This window comes from Lissotriton vulgaris, chromosome 6 (assembly GCF_964263255.1).
Source record: "Lissotriton vulgaris chromosome 6, aLisVul1.2, whole genome shotgun sequence".
NCBI classification, from domain to species: domain Eukaryota; kingdom Metazoa; phylum Chordata; class Amphibia; order Caudata; family Salamandridae; genus Lissotriton; species Lissotriton vulgaris.
The window spans coordinates 552,496,764-552,514,705 of record NC_141694.1 but is presented as its reverse complement, the minus strand read 5'-3'; positions in this window follow the sequence as shown (position 1 = coordinate 552,514,705).

Genomic DNA, 17,942 nt, shown 5'->3' with positions numbered 1-17,942 from the left:
ATTCACTGAAAAAACCATGGGTTTCACACTAGTTATAGTTAGGAATTAGCATTTAAAAAACCTATGAAATTCACTGAAAAAACCATAGGTTTCAGACCAGTTATAGTTAGGAATTAGCATTTAAAAAACCTGTTAAATTCACTGAAAAAAACAGAGGTTTCACAACAGTTATAGTTAGCTGGAAATTTTACTGACATAAAACCATTGAAATTCCCACGTTATAGTTAGTTGGACTCACTATAACTTGCGCGCCTGCAATGCACTGCTGATGACGTCACATATTACATCACTCATGACATGGTCAGTGACATCACTCATGACATCACTGATGACACCATCCTTGTGACAGAGTGACAGACCTCCTTTCAGTGTAATGTAATCCTTGAAACACATATTCAAAAATAAAAACTAATATTTTCAAAAAAATGGAGATACCCATACCAGTTACAACAACCAATTCAATAATTCAACCAACTATATACACATCCACTCATTCACCAACAGTTCTATATAGTCACTCATACATATACTCACTCATCATATGTAGTGATACACCTATACATCCTGTTACACACCGACAGTCATCCAAAAGTTACTCACACACATACTCACACATGCAAATAAACTATTGAACATCCATTTATTTGCATATACAGCTATACACCCACTACCACCTTACTTCTAAGGAAACTTACACATACTTACTCTCTAAAACCATCACTTATAGAAAGACATACTTATTTAAACAGGAACTCTTACAATCTCTCACTCTCACATATACTCACTTATATACATCAACACTCACATATACTAGATTAAAACAAATGTGGTTACTGATAAAGACACTAGTGAGACAGTCATTCACTCACTAACACACACATATACACACTCATCCACCCATACAGTCCTGCACATATGCTGTCTTCAAGCGGTTGCCAGTAGGTATTTATAGTTAGGACCTATTTTCCATAGGAAGTCCGCAACATTCTATTTGAAATAATTTTGGGGCCTGTTGACGAATCTTCGCAACATTTTTAAAACTGGTGGGGCGCTCCGGTCCGCTTCTATCCTGAAAGTCTTTGGGGTGATTTGTCAAGCGGGGGCCAAGAAAAAAGGGGTTCCCAAAACATGTTTTCCCCATGCAATATTTCATAGGGACCTTTAGCCGCAGCTACAGCACGAATTGCTGAACAGAATTACACCAAATTTGGCAAAGAGGAAGTCCTTAGTTCACACTCGGGCCTTTTGCTTAAATGGTGTAAATCTGTTCAGTAGCTCCTGAGAAAATGACATTTAACAAAACAAAGTGCCCCTTTTTACACCTTTCTGCAACGCAGCTCTGTGGCGTTTACTGGAGGTACCTAGTGGGCTAGTTTGACCCTAGGGACCCTTTGGATTGAAGGGGACTTAATCTCTCAACTTAGAATGGAGACAGGGCGCATTTACACAGTGGTGAAGGGAGGGGACGGGGCCTGACGTGATGTGTGCAAACACGCACTTTGGCGCATTTTAAGTTGGGAAAAAATGCCATTTCATACCTGAGGGACCATGGGGGCCAAGTAGCCCACCAGGTGCTTCCAGGAAGCGCCGCTGCACTGTGTTGCAGAGAGGTGGTGCAGGCCGTGCCCTTTTTTATATCTCTCTGCTACGCAGCTCTGTGGCGCTTACTGGATGTACTACGAATTCCGATTTACTCACCTGTTATCAGGAGAGACCTCAGTGCTGCATCTTTGAGCCCAGTACTGATCCTGAAAAGTAATTCCAACCATTATTATCAGTAACTTGAATTTCCTTCAATAGGCTAACATTGACTGGTTTCACTTGGAAATTCTTCAAAGTGTGGAGTTTTGGAACTTTTAAATAATGACCTAAAATCATCCGAACAACGAATTCCGATTTACTCACCTGTTATCAGAAGGGGAACCCAGTGCTGCATCTTTTAGCGCAGCACTGACCCTGAAAAAAAATTCTAACCGTACTTACAAGTAACTTGTATTTCCATCCATAGGAATCCATTGTCTGTTTTTCACCAGAAAAGTTTCCAAGTGTGTATTTTAACAAACTAAAAATATTCCTTAAAAATTGCCTGTATGACTTGAATGCATTCTTTCAACTGTTTACAGGAGATGCACCAGTGCTGGATCCAGGATCCACCACTGAGTAAGAAAAAGAAACGATAACACTACTTAACTACTAAGTGAATTTCCTCCCATAGGATAACATTGGTGATTCTATGTGAAAAAACTTTAAATTAAATACAATAATATTCCTTAAAAATCACTACTGTAACCAAAACGCTTCTACTAAACTGTTTACAGGAGATGTCCCAGGACTGAATCTAGGATCAAGTCTTGTGGTTAGAAAAGTAATCCATAAAGTAAGTAATTGCATTTAACTAGAAATTCACATTAAGCTCAATGTTGCATTGTGTTTGAAATTGAGTTGCCCATTCCAACAACTGTAACTACTGCACTTAAAATTCTATTGCCTATTTGCAAAGTATTTAAACTAAAGTAATTAATTATGAGAAAGTATATTTTGTAATGTAATGTATAATGTAATTATAATGTAATTTAAAAATTAGAATATCTAAAAATAAATAGTTAAAAAAATGTATTAAATCATTATCAAGAAAATAACTATAACAAATAATACATTTAAAATTGTCCTTTACAAAACCTTTGAAATTCACTTGAAAAAACCATAGATTTCAGATTTGTTATAGTTAACAATTATCATTTAAAAAACCTTTGAAATTCACTGAAAAAAACATAGGTTTGAAGCCTGTTATAGTTAGGAATTAGCATTTAAAAAACCTTTGAAATTCACTGAAGAAACCATAGGTTTTAGGGGGGTAAAATACCGTCACTCCGCATTTTTTACTCCGCATACTTTCACTCCTCATACCATTATAACGCAGGTACCTTTACTCCGCATTTTTTTATAACGCATGCCTTTATATATTATATGCTTTTATCTTGCATGCTTTTACGACGAAAATCATTGTAAAAGCATGATTGGTAAAAGTATATGTTTTAAGGTAAGTTGTAAGGTAAGTATATGGTTTTTTTTGGGTTCAGGGGTATTTTAAGGGTGGGTTTGGGTTATGGGGTGCAGGGGTATTTAAGGGTTAAGGGGTACAGGGGTATTTTTAGGGTTATGGGGTAGGTTTGTGTTTTGGGGTTCAGGGGTATTTTTAGGGTTCAGGGGTTGTTTTGGGTTTTGGGGTACGGGGGTATTTTTAGGGTTTAGGGCTGGGTTTGGGTTATGGGGTACAGGGGTATTTTTAGGGTTCAAGGGTTGTTTTGGGTTTTGGGGTACAGGGGTATTTTTAGGGTTCAGGGGTTGTTTTGGGTTTTGGGGTTCAGGGGTATTGTTAGTGTTCAGGGGTTGTTTTGTGTTTTGGGGTACAGGGGTATTTTTAGGGTTCAGGGGTTGTTTTGGGTTTTGGGGTACAGGGGTATTTTAGGGTTCAGAGGTTGTTTTGGGTTTTGGGGTACAGGGGTATTTTTAGGGTTCAGGGGTAGGTTTGGGTTTTGGGGTGCAGGGGTATTTTTAGGGTTCAGGGGTTGTTTTGGGTTTTGGGGTACAGGGGTATTTTTGGGGTTCAGGGGTTGCTTTGGGTTTTAGGGTACAGGGGTATTTTTAGGGTTCAGGGGTTGTTTTGTGTTTTGGGGTACAGGGGTATTTTTAGGGTTCAGGGGTTGTTTTGGGTTTTGGGATACAGGGGTATTTTTAGGGTTCAGTGGTTGTTTGGTGTTTTGGGGTACAGGGGTATTTTTAGGGTTTAGGGGTTGTTTTGGGTTTTGGGGTACAGGGGTATTTTTAGGGTTCAGGGGTATGTTTGGGTTTTGGGGTACAGGGGTATTTTTAGGGTTCAGGGGTTGTTTTGGGTTTTGGGGTACAGGGGTATTTTTAGGGTCAGGATGGGTTAATGTTTAAGGGTGCTGGGGTATTTAAAGGGACTAGGGTGGAACTAGTTTTTAGGGTGTTTATATATATATATATATATATTGAGAGACAATGTTGATATTTTCCACGAAAATGTTGTAGCTGATTTAAAAAAACTGCAAATCCAAACAGGTGGCACGAAGCGCAGATATTCAGCTCAACTACAACAATACAAGGCACTGACTGACAAATTAAATAAGGAAAAAAATCTGATAATAAGAAACAGTGACAAAGGGGGAAATGTTGTCCTCATGACAAAATCTAATTATGACAAGGAGGCATACAGCCAACTCAATGAACATTTGTGCTATGAGAAGATCAACAATCGGGAATTGTTGACAATAAAGGATGAATATCACCGCAAACTCTATAAATGGCAATCAGCAACACTCATCACTGAAACTGAATACAAGTATTTAAAGACTGAACATCCTGTTACTCCCATCCTGTATTTCATCCCTAAAATACACAAGAACCCCGAACATCCACCTGGAAGGCCAATTATTTCGGCACGGGGAGGCCTCTTGGAGCATACCTCGATTTATATTGACTATTTTTTGCAAGGTTATGTTCAACAATTGGGGTCATATATACGTGATACAGGGGATTTTCTGACCAAAATCAAAGAGGTACAAATTCAGGAAGGGGATTGGCTAATAGCTTTGGACGTGACAGCATTGTATACCAGTATTTCACATAGTGATGGTTTGGAGGCAGTGCGGTACTACCTCTCCAGGAGGGAATCAGGTAATGAGAAACATACCAAAATGCTGCTGGATATGTTGAGTCTCTGTCTTACAAATAATGTTTTTTTATTTAACCAACAACTGTACCGACAAAAGCAGGGGGTAGCTATGGGGGCCAGCTTCTCTCCAAGCTACGCATGTCTGCACATGGGAGCTTGGGAGGAGCTGGTCCTCGGCTACGGGTACCAACATATCATCAGAAACAATCTAGTGGCATGGTTCCGCTTCATAGACGATTTGTTCGTCGTATGGAGGGGAAGTCATGAAGAAGCACTCAAATTTGTTCAGGACATAAATGACAATTCCCTTAATCTCAGATTCACGGCGACTTTGAGTCAAGAAAGTGCCACTTTTCTTGATGCCGAACTCTACATCAAGGGGGGCCGTTTGGAGTCCAATGTATTCAGAAAAAAGACAGCTGGCAACAGCATTCTCCATGCTGCGAGTGCCCACCCAGTGCACCTTATCTCCAGTATCCCGTATGGGGAGATGCTACGTTTAAGACGCATATGCAGCAACCCCATAGATCTGGAGCAGGCACAAAATGAAAGCAGAAACAGATTCCTTGAGAGAGGCTACTCCATGAAATTGATTGACCGAGCGAAACAGAAATCCATGAGCCTTACTAGAGAGGAACTCCTTATCAGGAAAGCTGACAGGGAGCCCAGCACCATACATGATATTTCTAAACCTGGGAAGACGGAGCCTGAGTGTTTTAGAATAATAACGGGGTTCACCAAGCAACATCAGCAAATAAGAAAAATAGTGAACAAGCACTGGCCTATAGTGCTTAAAGACAACGTGATAGGCAGTGGCCTGCCTAAGCAAGTTTCGTTAACCTTTAGCAGGGCACCCTCCCTAAGGGATCATATTGTTAAAACCAATCCGGATCCCTTCACTAAAACAGAATGGTGGCAGAAGAACAAAGGTTTTTATAATTGCAAGGTTTGCAAAGCTTGCACACATGGTGAAAACACTAAAACGTTCAAGGATGGATTTACTGGGATAAATCATGCGATAACCCAAGTCTTAACATGCAAGACAGAATACGCCATTTATGTTTTGCAATGCCCTTGTGGATTGCAGTATGTGGGCAGCACGAAGAATGCTGTCCACAAACGCATTCTACAGCACTTGCGCGCAATAACCAATGTGGACAGTACTTACCCAGTGGCGCGCCACTTCAGAGACTTTCACCAAAGCAATAATAGTAGTCTCAGGTACTGGGTTATTGAAGCGGTCATTAACAACAGAAGGGGCGGTGACAGGGATGCCAGGCTCAGGAAACTTGAAACTAAGTATATTCTTCTGCTTAACACGAAGGTGCCTAATGGACTTAACGTGACTGAGGACCTACACACTTGCTTGCTCTAATAATACATGATTGGGGTGTGTGGTCTCCCCCCCGTGAGTAATATCCTGGTCAATGGCCCGGCTGGGCGATGGCTCGGGTGGACCTCGAGGGGGCTGCGAACACACACCCATCATTATTTATTGATATAATTCGTAATGCTGCTTAGATTGGATCATCTAATTTTGATTATTATTTTCACTGTGCACTGGTTTCAACCGGTTAGGAATTTACAAGGAGATACATACAACAGATTTCCTAACAGGTGTGGTTTTGGTTATTATTTAGGGTTGGGTTATGGGTCAATAAGACCAACCTCACATTTATTTACTTTCTGCACTAAATACTAAGACATGGCATTTGTGGCACCCTAATGCTTGAATCGCTACAAAATATGTTTGTATTGTGATTGTATTTTTAAATGAATATGGAGTCCGGCCCAAATTTGGGGTGTGTATAACATTCTAGGTCGAACTTGGATGTAATTAGGATTAAGAGAACCGCTTTGGACTACCCATTTTTAATCTGTTAGGTTGAGAAATCTTGATTGTGGACCCAGGGACTGATCAGTATGCATATTTGCACAGTAATGCTGGATTTGCACATATATTGATGATGCACTTTAGCACGGCATGCACTTTACAGAGTAAGCACGTAGCACTTTATAGTTACTTGTCCGCTGTCCCTTGGGCTGAGTCTCAACTCGGAAACAAACAGAGTGAGCTGGCATAAAGGCCAGAAACATAATAATGAGGTCTTTTTAGAACTGTTCTAATGTTTATAAATGTGTTAGAAACCGTGTTCATTATCTTTATGGCGGTCCCATTTACCTTATCCTAACCAATTATGCACTAGGACTCTTCATTTAAATCATGAATTTTAAAACATGTATTTTACAATGATTTCCAAAGAAACAAATAATGGATTTTAATCTGTAATGAACATATCATTTTAGCGAATTTCACATACTTATTCTAATGTATTTTACATTTATTTTTAAGAATTAAGTGTCATTGTGGGGTGCTACGCCGTCGCCAAGTGTTTCTTCTATGTCTACACGCGTTTTTGCACAGGTGTTGTTAATTTTATCACGTACTAGCACTTTAAAAGGTGTACCCGGAAGTTCAATCGTTGTCATGTGAACAAGGCTCCGTTGAGCCGAAACGTCTGTGACACTTTCTGCCTAATAAAAAGTTTGTAACACCTCGAGGTCCGTGTCCGGTGTCCTGTTTGCTGGCTGTGGAAGCAGCGTGTGCTGGAGCGATACGGAGTTCACGATATATATATATATATATATATATATATGTATATATATATATATATATATATATATATATATATATATATATATATATATATATATATATATATATATATATATATATATATATATATATATAAATATTTATATATATATCTTTAAAAATAAAGTACTTTTACAAAGTATATGACTTCACCACACATGCATTTCCGTTGTAATTGCATGCGGAGTGAAGTCATAGGCGTTGTAAAAATTTGCGGAATTATGGCTTGAGGAGTAATGGTTTTTGCGGACTTAAAAATGCGGAGTGATGGTATGCGGGATTTTTTTTTGCGGAATGGAAAGATATATTCTTTTAGGGGTGTTATAGTTAGCTGGACAATTCACTTTTACAAAACCATTGAAATTCCTCTGTTATAGTTAGTTGTACTAACTATAACTTGCGCACCCGCAATCCACTGCTGATGATGTCACATAGTACATCATTCATGACATGGTCAGTGACATCACTGATGACATCACTGATGACATCTCAAACTACATCACTGATTACTATCTCTAATAGTCAGTCAGTCAAAATACTTTATTTCGATAAATCAATATCAAAAAAGGCGCAGTACGATAAATATACAATATCAATAATTCATACAAAACAAAACACACATCATTCACGATTTAAAATGTACTTCAGTGTTTTTTTTAAAAAGACAATCATGTTAAAAACAAGAGAAGGAATAACATTTAAAAATACATCACTAGTTTCATAAAATCAACATTTATCACAATATAAATTAATCTCTCCTCCCTTGTCTTTACTCCCAATACACGGTATCCTTTGTAAAACAAGATGCACACTTCATAAGGATATGGTCAATCTCGCGTTTCTCATGAGCCTGTTCTTTGAACGCACAGCACCCACCAAGTAACTGGCTACGTGGAAAATGACACTAGGGTTATTTAGTAGCTGCAGGTAAAGGAGTGCTGGCCTAACTTGCAAAAACCCTGCCTTTTTAAGAACAGGCACAAGAAACTTTCTCCTCCCCTCTATAAAATGACCACAAAACATCATGAAATGCATAGTGTCCTGCGAAGAAAAATTATCGCAGGAACAAGGTAATGATTGTTCAGGCTTACACCATGTTGGATATTGACCTAATATCAGATGTATCATGTTTAGACGGAAGCGAGTTAAAAGGAACCTATGAAAGGGGCGGTTAACCAAGGTAAGGTACAATTCTGGACCAGGGAGATTGGCAACCAAAACGTTAGCTCTTACAGTTGGTTTTATGAGCTCCTTTTCCTCTCTTACTGAGGCCAACCTCGTATGCATATCTCTTTTGGTTATGGCAATGTCTTTATGTGTAATTATTTCCGGTGAGGAAAAGAGCTCAGATCTCCCCAGTACATTGAACCCATTTTTTACATAAGTCAGCCACTTAATTTTATGTACATTATCAAGTGAAAGATAATCTTTGAAGATAGACCGATTAAGGGACAATTCATCGTTCAGCCAAGTCTTAAGCCACATAATTAAAGGAGTCACTCTGATTGTGTCCGTTATAAAACCAGCCCCCAACTCAGAATGGATAGAGTAAGATGGCGCAGAATGGGGCACAGACAAGACTGATCTAAAAATTGTATTCTCTGTCACTTGAAGAGAGTCTGTTGGACCATAGCCCCATAATGAACAGCCATAGGTGGCAACAGACAGGCACTTGGATTTATAAATATTCATGAAGGCTGAGATTGGCCTTGCCCCCAATCTTCTCCTAAAGCCCATAATAGCCGACGATGTTCTTACAAGGGCGCTGTTTCTACTTTTTATTTGTGGACCCCAGCTTCCTTTATCCTCAAAAATGATCCCCAAGTATGGAAATGTGGACACTCTGCATAGTTCTTCCTTACAACAATAAAAAGTTTTCACTCTCTTACACCGTGAGCCACCTCCCGTGATCTTATTTGTGATTTTTTAGCATTTATTTTAAGGTCTAGAGAATTCATGAATAGACCAAAGGTGTCTAATAACCGTTGGAGCCCGACCCCTGTACGTGACAAAAGCACAGCGTCGTCCGCGTACAGGAGGACCGGTACACAAGTCTCCCCTATGCGCGGTATATCAAGGGTCGCTAACTTAAGCACTGGTTCAAGGGCATTAATGTAAACTGTGAATAGCAGAGGGGCCAAAATGCACCCCTGCCTCACCCCTCTTTTAGATTTAAAATGGCTGGTGCGTCGCCCGTCTGAACTAACCCTAACTGAAGCCAAAAGGCCTGAGTGAAGGTCCGCCAACAGGTTCACAAGAGCACGGTCAAGCCCTAGATCAATAGGATGTGCCAAAGTTTAGTACGGTTCACGAGGTCGAAGGCCGAAGATAGGTCCATAAACCCCAAGTACATCGAACCATCTTTGGCCCTGGTGTATTTGTCCACTAGTAACTGCAGGTTTAGGCACTGATCCAAGGTACCACGCTTAGATCTGAACATTGAAGACCCTGCACAGAACCCTAGACCACAGTTTTGGATCACTTTTAAAGAAGTGGGCTGGGACTCCATCTGGGCCAGGGGCCTTGTTTTTTATTGTCTGTTCAATTGCCCTCTCAACTTCAGAGACCTCAAAAACTACACCGGGGACTTCCAGAGTGTAAAGGGATGAACTTTGCAAGTCCTCAATAAGTGCGCTAGAGTATATCTTTTCAAAATGATTAATCCAATCATCATCCGGGATGTTGTATTCGAGGGAAGAAATATCCTCGTTTGAAAAGAATGGCTGATTAACTACCTTCCAAAACTCAGCGCTATTTTTAATAACCTCAGGGTCAAGTAGTTGCAACCCAGCATTGTCTTTTATCTCCTTTTTCCTGGTTAGTATGGCTTTCTTATAGGTAGATCTTAGTATGGATTTTAGTGGGCGATCTTTTGGGGTGGCTTTAAGGGCCTTAAGCAGATCAGCATGCGCCCTAGAACATGCATGATCAAACCATTTTCTCCCTGTAGGCCTAGACAATTTTTTGCTAGATGTAAGGCTACTGTTAATATGTTTACAAATATTGTCAAAGGCAGTTACTACTTGGAGGTTTGATGCCCTTAATTCTAAACAGGTAATCACATCGCTTTCTGCTCTATCCATGACAGACTGTGAAACATCCTCTGGGACAACACATGACCATTTCAGTCTACGGCCCTGATCCTTTACAACCACATCTTGACCTCCAATCAACCTTAGCCCTCTGCAAGTTAAAATAACCGTAGACAGCACCTCTGCTACTACTGGATTGTGGTCACTAAATACTGAGACCACAGTGCTGTAGCTAACCACCTTAGCTAAAATTTGACACGTCATAAAAATATAGTCAATTACAGTACCGTCGCCATTTCCCTTAAAAGTAGAAATTCTACTTCCAACCTCCCCACAGCTTGACTCATATAAGTTCCATGCTTCCAAGTAATTTTCAAGTGCCTCCCCCCTATCAGAATGCTCAAAGTGCATTACTGTCGAGTGAGGTGGCCCCTCTTCTAAGAAACTGGCGCATGGCTCGTTGCAGGGATGGATATTGAAATCGCCTAAAAGAATTATTTCAAAATTATTTGCTTTAGTTGTATAGTCTGACAAAAAAGATTCAATTATATCCAAATTATGCCTAGTACATTCATTAGGACTAGAAATATAAAAAATTATGAATAAAATGTTTGAAAAAGAAAGAGGATTCAATTCAACAATCATACAGTTTGGAGAACCTACATTATACTGTGTTAGCACACCTTTTAGGTCAGTTTTAAACAAAGTTAATAAGCCCCCCTTTGGTCTTCCTGCCCCACCGCTAGTAGCAGGGATAAAAAAATGTCTGTACCCATCCAAGGAAAAACTGTTCGATAAGTCCCACGTTTCCTGGAATGCGAGAATGTCAAATGTTTTCAGAAATTTAATCCATTCGTCATTCCCAGCCTTAGCCCTAATGCCAGCAATGTTCCAAGTCACGATGCGGCATGGGTGGCCTGTTGTCCCTGGGATTTTAGACAGTCAATAATTTTCTCCTAATGATGATAACGGGGAAAACCGATTAAACAAGGGCAAGATTGGTTCAGGTTGTGGATTAGGCCTACACAAATTATAACAATATGCATCCGGAGGCATAGGAAGTTGGAGATCTTGTTGTGCCCTAGGGAAAAAAACCTGCCTGTGTATGGGATATGAAGGAGTCTGATGACCAGCATGGGGACTAGGAGTCATACTAAGGTGGTTGTAAAAGAATCCTAACGGGCGCACACATATATTGTCTTCTGTAACCGGTAAGGAGGCGGCCCTTAACAATACAGTGGCGACGTGCTGAGGGTGCTTGAAGTTTACAATAACGCAGTTGCCTCTGCATGCTTTTCTCGATGTACCAATCCAGTCAACTCTACGCACTGACAATATGTCATTACAAAAAGCAGTGGGGAAGCCGCAATATTTATTTAGCCATGCTAATACTTTGTTGCTTAAAGAATTTGACACTTCCTCCGGTGCTTCAAATGAGTTTGGGTCGACTATTGGGACATTAGTCAGAACCACTGTATACGGTGCACAATCAGGGGGTAAATTAACTATTAGTCTTTTTTTCCCAGAGAACCGCCCGAGTTATTTTCAACTGCCCTGCTGGCTGAGCTATTGTTCCTCAAAGTCGAAGCAGTAGTATCAGACTTTGACACAGACTGAGCTGATCTCACAGATGACACCAATTGTGTCACTTTCTCCCCCCTACCATTAGAGCTTGGGGCCATTATAGATGCAGATGTTCCAGCGCTAGCGTTCTCGGGTAATTTAGCCTGGGACAGATGTGAGGATAGAAGACCCCCAAGTCTAGATACCTCCTTAGAGACCTGGTCTAGTTCATCCCCGACCCCCTTGCTATCAACAGCAGCACCTTTATGTATTGCATCGCTCATGTTAACGTTAGTGCTCTTCTTTCCAATTACAGCAGCTGGGGGGGATAAGAGGGTACTTAATCTAGCTACCTCTTTGGATACTAAGTCAACTTTTACCATTAAGGGTTTAATTAAAAGCTCCATTTTGGTGGTCAACATATTAACGAGGTGCTGGATGTGGTCGCCATTTAAGGTGTTCATATCTGCCTCATTTATAGTAGCATTAGTAAGCTCTTTAGTAAGCTCAGGTTGTTTAGATGGAGAAATAACTTTCTTAGTTCTTCTATGCCCTCCCCACTTGTTGATCAGCCTTCTGCATGCCCTCACTGGTCTGTGGACCGGTGATGGCACCGCCGTAGGAGTCAAGGGGATGTGAGATGTTGATGGCAGCGGACAGTCCAATAAAACCATATTGGCTGGGCGGTTAGCAGAAGTTGAAACAGTATCTAAGTCCATCTCCACTGAAGGCAAAGCAACCTGAATAGCCCCAATAGTGTCATCAAGGTTATCTGAGGTAGAAGGTACATTAGTAGGTGAAACAGGGGGGCTGATCCTACTAAGTGAAAGGCGTCGATCAGAGTTGATCTTGCGGACCACCTTGACCATATAGTTATCCATGGTGCGGGATATCGTTATTACAGAGTGCAGTTTAGCCATTTATGCTGTATAGACAGGCAATTTAAACACAGTTGATTAAACACTCACAATGAGGAGCAGAGTCCTAGTTCCCAGCAGGAAGGATAAGGGTCCGTGGCCCAGCCCAGCCTCTTCCTGCCCCGGACGGCCACAGACGGCCCGCCCTCTGCCCGGGGCTCAGCCCGGCGCTGCCCGCGTGCGTCCCGTGACGCGGGAGGTGTTCCGCGCTGTTAAGCGCTTGCGGGCGCAGCAGGAGCGTCACGGGAGCGCCGGGGTGCCGGGGCTGCTGGGGAGTGTAGTTCTGCTGTGGCCGTTCCCCTCACGGCAATGGAGTGCTGTATGCTGGCCGTTCCCCTCACGGCTGATGGTCCTCCGTCAAGTCTGATCGTTCGGATGGCTGCGTCTCCGATAAGTTCCTGTTCGGGTGCCAATTTGTGGAAAAATAAGCCTTTGTAGGGGCTAACTGCTGCAGGGGTTAACCTTTATCAGTCCACTGTTCATTAAGCCAACAAGATAGACATTGGCACAGAGGCTCAGCCAAATCCACGGTCAACCGAGTCCAATATAGGCTGACGGCATTCTTTCTACGACCTGTCAAACATAACTGTGCTTATGTATATATCAAGCTCTAATACTTTTCCTGGGTTGTTTGGCCACAGTTTACATGTGAGTTTTGTGAGACTCACTCCTCGGTATCCCTGAAAAATCCTTTGTCATTACCTATCTCCAGCTTCTACTCATTGTGGCATCAGACCTGGTGAACTTACCTTCACAAATCAGCATGGTCAGTTACTCCTCCTTCTGCTTTACCACCCCTTGAGCCTCGGCACTATCGTTTTGTGGTAATAAGCACTTTCGTCCTGACACAGGGCATTACATAAGTCCATTGTTCTCTTTATATCTGTCCCATAATGGCTCACCCTTTTATTGTATCATTCTTTGGCAGAGCCTTTTGTTGAGACCATGTTGTCTCTTTTTATGATCTCTACATTCCACTGTTCATTCATTCTATCTTTTACCTGTAGAGCACTTTCTTAAAACTGTAACTTGGTCCGATGATGGCCTAAAAACAATACCGGATGAAAGGCCGTTGACCCTGCAGCGCAACTCAAGGTGCCATCCTCGTGATTATAAAATACCAATTTTGTCTATTGTTGTATTACATGTATGGGCATCAATAGGAGTTCATTGTATATATTATTGTGTTTATTGCACTGTCCTCCTGCTGTATATACTCCTTCACTTGTCACAAGCACTTGTGTAGAGTTCTGTAACAGGTTACATGACATTTAATGTAACAACGTGCTTTTGTTCTGACCCATTACTTATATGAAAAATTATTTTTGGATTCAATCTTGTCTTTCTTTCGTCTCCCTTTCAAAATGTCCTTTGTTTGCAACATATCATGTGCATAATCTTCTATAAATAGCCAACAAAATAATACCTGTAGAGAAATTGTTTTATGTTACACAATAGACAGCCGCTGATTTCTGGCATGAATGGTTAAACGTGGTGGAGAATTCAGTCGTGCAATTCCCCAGCATTCTTTCATTAGATGAATTCGACAGGAAAGGAGGCTTTTCCACGACCTGCCAGCCTTACATTAAACACCACATCTCCCGATTCTTCTGCTGTACCCGCAGCCACAGCACCCAGGGCCTCATTTATGAGGCCTTGCGTCAGTTTTGCGCTGCTGATGCGTCACTTTTTGTGACGCATCGGCAGCGTAAAACATGCGCCTTGTTGCGCCATATTTAAAAAGTGATGCATCTAGGTAGATGCGTCACTTTTTAAACCCCTGCGCCACATTATACCTGCATCAGGTACATTGTATGCAGAGGGGGCGTTCCCCCGCAAAAAGCCTCATAATAGTGACGCAATGAAATCTATGAGATTTCACTGCGTCACTTTTAGGACACTGTTGCGTCAAAATCTTGCGCCTGCCTCACAGCAGGCGTAAGACTGGTGCAAGCCCTTTCACATGGGGCTTTCCCCATGTGAAAGGACGCATTGCAGGAGTTGCGTCACTTTTGTGACACACTCCAGCAATGCGTCACTTTTGCGCTTCCAGATACGTCAGAAATACTGACGTATCTGTAACTCCTTGCGACATGATGCGTCATACATTAAATATGACGCATCATTGGTGTCACAAGGAGTGCGCAGTGAAAAGTGACACATCGCTGTTTTCACGCAGCGATGCGTCACTTTTCATAAATGAGGCCCCCAGTCTTCTCTTTAAAGCGTGCACATCTAGGACGCCTGCACCGGAGACACTGGTCAATCGTTTCATGAGTGCTTTATGTGCCACATGTCCTCACAACACTGCACCAGGACATTACAAAGGACGGGAAACATGCAGAGCTCTGTAGCAGAGATGCTATCCGACATTGAATTGTGCTACAAACGCACTTATAATCTCAAAGTATTGGTATATCACATATATGTATTGCAGTAATATTTACTGCTTTAAATTGGATCACTACTGTCTCTTTCAATCATCCGATGAATGTGTTTGATAATTCAACTATGCATAATTTCAATTAAAGTATCTCTTGTCTGTGAAACGTGCTATGTTGTCGGGCGAAAGGCCTTGATAGCGCTATATGAAAACCAGTAAAATCAATATCCAGCAACTACGCCTGAAAACCAATTCAATAAAAATGGTAATGTCTTAGTGAGAGGTGAGTGGTTGCACTGGGAAAGGAATGATGCCAACTCAGATTTTTTTTTAATTCATCCCATGATTCAAAGCACTTTACCTAGATGTTGTTTCACTCAGCTATAACTTGTTCGTGATTTCCCCGATGTAAGAAACTGCTATGAAAAACGCGCTTTGTTTAGTTAGGTCGGAGGGTGGGCTGCAAAGCATTGCAAACCAGCACCAATGAGGCTTACAGACGCATTAATACTGGTAACAGCACAGATCTCAGAGGACTTTACCACGGATGAGATACCTCCATTTAACCTCCCTCTACAGCACAATGAAAATATGTGCAGTAAGGCAGGGACATCTTAAGGATTTTGGGGGCCCTGGGCCAAACATATTTTTGGTGCCCCTGTTAGGACCAGCTTTGAATTTATGATCCAATTTCAGCTCTTTCATGTCCTCTTCGTTCAGTTTTCTAACCCTGCTCAGGCACATTCCTCCAAATTCTAAATGTGTTTACAACTAATAGTCAGGGGTAGGGATGTGTTTTCAATTTTGAAACACAGAGGCAGCTCATTAATATTATGGCAAATAACGTCTGTGGGTGACACCCTCTCGTTTCTCATATGTGAGGTCCTGTTTTGATTTAAAATAAACTTTTTTTATTGGATGTTGCATGAAATATAAACACATTTCTTTGTAAAATGTCTGTAATAGACTTTGTAACATCACCCACATTAAAAATAAATTAAAGGAAAACGGTATATAAAACGGTCATCAGGGCACGACTGTTAGTAGAAATTAGTTGGCTCTATCAGTGACCCCCTAAAAGGCGGGGGCCAAGGGCCAGAGCCCACTTTGCCCATGCCTTAAAACGTCTCTGTAGTAAGGGAAAGTACACACAGAAAAAGACAGCAAAAGGCACCAGGCTTTCAAGTAGCCTTTAGCCTATTGTACTAGGTCTCAGGCTCCTCGCCCCTCCCCCAGTTTGCTCCTTTGTTGGCTTAGACAATCAAATGAGAGAATATGGCAAGGGCCCACTAATCAGTAAACGGCAAGCAACTCTTTACAGGTGCCCCTATTCCTTCCAGGTGCTATAACAAAAACACGTTGGAATGCAGCTCTCGTCTCAGGATTAAAACTCAAAACATGTGAAAGGCAGCCCCTTCCCAGTGTCCAGGCTGAATCATGTGTGACCTGCAGATAAATGTGCCAGTTTCTTCACATATTTTAGACACTAACTCAAATATAAAACACCAGACCCCTGATTTTAATTTCAAGCAGGTGTGATTGCTACCGCTGGCATGAATACATGTAAACTCCTGCGTCCTCCCCACCAGCCGTAAAACAACTCGGATCACGTGTGAACTACAGCCCACTCACTACAGCATGTGTGAACTACACTCCCACCCCTCCTGCCAGAAAAACTGGAGCTGTGTAAACTACATGCTTTCCTCTGACCTCTCCTGGGGGGCCAACAGCATGGCATGGGAATACACTCCCTGCATTAGAAATAGGGGTAGGTGCAGGTAAACTCTGCCATGCCACGACTAGCAGAGATTTTGCATAACTCCGTGCTTCAAGCAGAGTGTGGTGTGGCAATCAATCATGTCACTTGTAGAGAGCACTACTTACCCGTGGGGGTCTCAGGATGCTGGGGAGGCAGGAGTGCTGCTACTGCTACTGCTCGGAGAGCCAGGTCTGCCATAGGTAGGTAGGGAGGGTGTTCCAGGTCTTGGTGGCGAGGTGGGAGAAATATCTTCTGCCCGCAGTTGTTCTTTGGATGCGGGGGACTCAAGCGCGGGCAAGGTTGGTGGAGCGGAGCTGGTGAGTGGGGGTGTAGAAGCTGAGACGTCTGTTGAGGTATGCTGGTCCGGTGTTGTGGAGTGCTTTGTGTGCGTGGATGAGGAGCTTGAAGGTTATCCTCTTGGTGACGGGGAGCCAGTGTAGGTCTCTTAGGTGGGGTGTGATGTGGTTGCTGCCGGGGATGTCGAGGATCAGGCGTGCAGAGGAGTTCTGGATGCGCTGCAGCTGTCTCAGGAGTTTGGCCAAAGTTCCTGCGTATATGCCTCTCAAAAAAAAATTGTGCAGGAAGGTGTCCCTTCCTTCACAAAAACAATACTGCATGCAACACTGGCACCCTTGCACCAAGGTGCAGGCTTGATTGCATTGGCACTATGCAGCCAATACAGCACCATGGCAGGGCCAAGGTCAAGAACAGTAATAAATTGGGTGCATTCCTGCCTTTTCCCTTTCATTCAGTGCAGCACAGCAAGGTGACTTGCTGTGCTGCACTGCGTGACAAACTCATAAACATACCTTGTAGTTTCCCCCGTACTCCAAACTCAAGCCAAGTTCATTTTGATTTAAGAAAGGGTGGTCACAGAGTATCAACGCTGCTTGGTGAATGGCTTTGCATCATTGTAGAACAGTGCTTAATTTAACC